This window comes from Gavialis gangeticus, unplaced genomic scaffold (genome assembly GCF_001723915.1).
Source record: "Gavialis gangeticus isolate Ggan-Ray unplaced genomic scaffold, GavGan_comp1, whole genome shotgun sequence".
In the NCBI taxonomy this organism is placed as follows: Eukaryota; Metazoa; Chordata; order Crocodylia; family Gavialidae; genus Gavialis; species Gavialis gangeticus.
The window spans coordinates 9,535,999-9,540,597 of record NW_017728993.1 but is presented as its reverse complement, the minus strand read 5'-3'; the positions used below and the strand labels follow the sequence as shown (position 1 = coordinate 9,540,597).

The following is a 4,599-nucleotide window of genomic DNA, read 5'->3' as shown; positions in this document are numbered from 1 at the left end:
CCCCCCCCCCCCCCCCAGCTCATTAAATTTCTGGTAATCAGTCAACTACAAGTGTATTTAAAACCTGATCATTTAATTTTCCCTTGCCTGAAATGCAGCATGCACTATGACCAACGCAGAGTTATTAAACCCAATGATCTTTTTATGAAACATAAGTGTAATGTCTTGTAGTCTACACTACTGTCTGTGAAAGGAAATGTATCTTAAAAATGTGAAACTTGTTTTAGCAAATTTCATCATGGTCATATCAAAGTCTCTTGTTTTTGAAGTCATTCTCTTCAGTTTTGAGTAATTAAAATCAACAAATGCTACACTTAGTGTACACTAGGTCTTTAAACATAAACAAAGCTGTGCTTGCACGCCATCTGCTACTACTGAGCTTCTTAGCTTGAGGTGTGGAATCTAGTCCGAGTAGCCTTTTCTTTCTTGTCTAATTCTTAAATATAACTTGGAATGAGAGAGGAGTTTTGTTAAAACACAAATCATTGGTTCAGCCTGCCATCCACGTTGTCCCAAGTGTGCTGTCCTGCTGCAAAGGTAGCATGTGGCCATTTGGCTTCTGTTGGGAGGGAACCCTTTACTCCTCCCTGGAGAGCCCCCCACAAAGTTCGCTTCACAAAAGGAGAGCTGAAGAAGTTAATATAATAGACCAGGGGTCAGTAATATTTTCTGGGAGGGAGTCGGAGAGCAGAATGTCTCTGCTTTGATAGGAGGTGGACAGTTATCAGGACCTGCTCTCCATGACTTCTCCCTGCCCCTCAGCTGCAGTGTGGTGCAGAGGAAGCCCCCTCTGCTGGTGCCCGTGCCCCCCAACTGCACCGTAGCACAGGCAGGGCTCCCCGTCCACCAGAACCCCAGGGCCTGCCTGCAGTGCAGCACAGGTAGAGGTCCCTGCTGCCAAATGCCACCAAAGCCATGGCTCCATGGGCCTCCAAGTTAGTAATTTTAGGCTGCCAACCCCTGTAATAGAGGATCTGAGTGGAGAGTGTTGGAGAATGGAGAAAGAGCCTAACATCCAAGTGGGGCAAAACAAAAGTTTTCCCCTCCTTCTGTTTTCTGACCTGGCCCCTAAACTCTGCACCCTCAAAGCACGGTGATGGAGAGCATGGATTTAAATGCACATTAACTAGCACACTTCAGCTTGATGTCTTGCATAAGCATTCAGCGACAGTTTTTAGAGAATCAGTGCAGCCTTGCAGAACTGCTTTTTGGCTGTATCATATTGTTCAAGACTATATTAGCAGAAATAACACAGTCTTAGCTTTGCCTTCTGTAGAATATATTTTCTCACTTCTGTGGTGTTAGGAATTGACCTTGCAAATTGACTTGTTCAGCAGTATAGTTAGTGCCATACATCAGCCTGCAGCAATCCTGAACACTACAGCTTCTGCAGCTCTCTAAAATGTCCTTCTTTTTGGTGCTATTAGATTTGTACCTTTTTTCTCCACCCCTTTTCAGGGTTCTTCATGTTTTTTTATGTGATCCAGAATCATTCATTTGGTTAGTCATGACAGTTACTGAATTTTGTGCTGGAAGAGCCTGAGGGTTTACGTGGAAGAAGCATCTTGTCAGTTTGCTGATGGATTATGAGGGACCTTTGCTGAAGCTGAAAGTTGTGGCTAATCTGAATGAATTATGACTAATCTGAATGAATTTATTGTGAATTTCATAGCCTGCCTTTTCCTTTACATCTAGCAATCTAATGCATCTCCATGAGGAAAAGAACTTCCTCCCCTCTTTCCTTCCCCATAATCTCCTTCTCTGCTTTTGGAGAGGACTTTTAGTAGCTGTGAGTTTTATAACGCCAAGTTTTAAAAAAAATTTTTTGGATTACCTCTCAAACCAGTTAAAATAGATCTCAAATTGTCAGTTAGGACCTGTATTAATTTTATGTTAAAATGCTATATTTGCTTGAAACTTCCTTGGTTCTCTATCTGAATATCCAAAAACATGCCCCAACCTGTGTGAACACAGGGAAATAGGACAGCAAATATAGTTGTTACTATACAAAGCTGTGACCCTCCATTTTAGGAGCCCAAGCAGCTTGACTGTATTTGGCCCTCCACAGCCGTGTTTTCCAGAAACACCCTCTCAATTCTGCATTTGCTAGTCTAGTGACATGCAACAAGGGAATATTTTTGCTAAATTCAGACGTACAGGAAACTCTCACTATTTACAGATTTGCAATTCGTGGTTTCAAATATTCATGGTGCGCCATGCCAACCCATGCTCTCTCCCTGCGCAGCGTGATGGCACTTTGCTACTGCACTCCACAAGTAAGTGGTGGTTTGAGAAATGTAAAAAAGAGGCACAGCCTACATAATGTGAATTTGATGGGAGAGTCGGCACCAGCGAACCATAAAGCAGCGCAGAATTATCCCCCACAAGTTTTCAACTCAGATGATGCAGTACAGTATTCGCGGATTTCGCCATTCGTGGGGATCTCTAGAACGTATCCCCTGCGAATGGCGAGGGTCTCCTATAGTGTCATTCACTCTGCTAGAGTGCCTCTGAAACGTGCTTCTGGGGCTGCCTTGGAAAGGAAGGCAAGTCAAAAGAAAAAATGGCTTGGTCAGGAGAGAAGGGGCCAAGAATCCAATGATGCCTTTTAGGCAAGAGAGATGCTGAGGTGGTGCTATGGGAAAAGATGGTTGAATTTACGAGAAGAAAATTGGCTTTGGGGGAGAGAACCATGACCAAAATCAACATGCTTAGTAGCTAGGCAACTGCAGGGACTGGGACTGCTTTTTTTTTTTTTAACCTGGGCTGTTGGGGGTGGTCTCCTCCATCTTAGCAATGTGCTCCATTTTCCTGGTTGCAGTATCACAGTCCCTCTCATGCTTTACTCTTTTTCTTCTCTGAGGATACATCTATACTGTCCTAATATAGCTCCAGGAAGACTATATTCTACTCACTCCCTGTATGCTACCTCCTGAAACAGAAAAAAGTGTTGCTGTCTTAGCATAGCAATGTAACCACAGGGCTTACTGGTGGGTACACTGCTTCATTAAGGTGGCTACACTACCTGCAGTCCAGGAAATGACATGCGCAGAGCAGGCACAGTATCTTAGCAAAGTGCTTCCTGTTATCAAACTGGGCTGACGTGCACAACCTGTAACCGCTTATTCCTGGCCTTTCTTTCTTTTTCTGAATGTCTCCCATTTCTCTCATTTAAAACGGGACAAAAGACCAACACATTCTCAGTGGCCCTGACTTCTTTTCTTTTTCTGTTCTGTCCTGTTCTTTTCTGTTCTGTTCTTTTTACTCCCTTCTACGTAGCTTTAACAGCAACTTTTACAGAGTGGCCTGAAGTGAATTCTGGTATCCTGCACTTTTGATTTTTGCTTTTCAAGGTTGAATAGTTGCATACTGTGGCATAATGAGGATTAGCTGCATATCTGTAAATTTCCTCTGGGTAAGATCAGTTCATGTCCCCATACCTTTTTAATTTGTGGCTATTTATATTTATCAAAGATAATAATAAAGAGGATTCAGAGGGTGGAGGATGTGCCACACCTTGTGCTTCTCCCTCCTTTCTTTTTTCCTAGTACTGTCTGTGATGAGGCATCTTCTCTTCAGTTTATAGGTGTAGCAGTGCACCTTTGGTGCCTGCCACCTTAAGGGCAGACACGTAGCAGCCAGGTGCCTGATTAGGGCAGCCATTTTGGCCCAGTGATATAAGCAGGGCTGCAGTTTGCTGCAGGAAGGAAGGAGGTGACGTCAGACTGAGAGGCTGCTCCAGGAATAACAGGAGGTAAGGGCAGGGGCTATGGGGTGGCGGTGACCCCTTATCCTGGGTGAAATGTAAAACTGCACCCTGCCAGGAAAGGGTGGTCTGGTGGGGCTCCTAGTGGCGTTGGAGTCCCCAAGAAATGCCAGACCAGTTACCTCCCGGTGAAAGGTGGGTCAGGGCATCTTATAACCCCAGCCCCACATCCCTGGTGGTGTTCTAACGAGCAGGGGGAGCCCTGAGGCAAAGTTCAGGCTGGAGGAGGGACCTGGGGCCACACCCAGCTGGCAGGAGAAGGCCTGGGGGTGAGAGTGAGACCCTGAGTGAGAGGGGCAAATATTAGAGTGGCCCCATGAGTGTGGGTGAGTGAGAAGGCCCGGGGGGGTAGGGGCGGGATAATGGCCTGGCGAGGGGCCAGGAGGAAAATAGTCCTGTACTTATAGAATTGGCAATAATAAGGTGAGGGTAGTGGGAGACACCCAGCAGACTGCGCCAGGGGTGACTAAGGCATGGAGAGCTAAGCCCAAAGCCAGGTGAGGCTGGGTAGGATGAGTATGACCCTGAGAGAGGGCAGTGTAAAAGAGGCTGGGTGAGAGCCGATGGAGAATAGGTTTAAGTTAGAGATCAGAAGGCAATATTTTACAGTTAGGATGGCTAAAATCTGGAACCAACTTCCCAGGGAAGTTGTCCTTGCCCCTACCTTGGGCAAATTCAAGAGGAGGTTGGATGATCACCTGTCTGGGGTCTTGTGAACCCAGCATTCATTCCTGCCTGTGGCAGGGGGTCAGGCTAAATAATCTGTTCAGGTCCCTCCTGACCCTAGCTAGCTACTACTATGAGAGCCAGCAGAGTAAATGGGGCCCTGGTAA

The 4,599-nt window shown here is 45.9% G+C and overlaps 1 protein-coding gene across 1 annotated transcript in view; it reads left to right on the top strand.

The window, feature by feature from the left end:
- The window catches only part of PATJ (PATJ, crumbs cell polarity complex component), a 288,426-nt gene that overhangs the window by 35,678 nt on the left and 248,149 nt on the right, over positions 1-4,599 (top strand). The window lies entirely within an intron of this gene.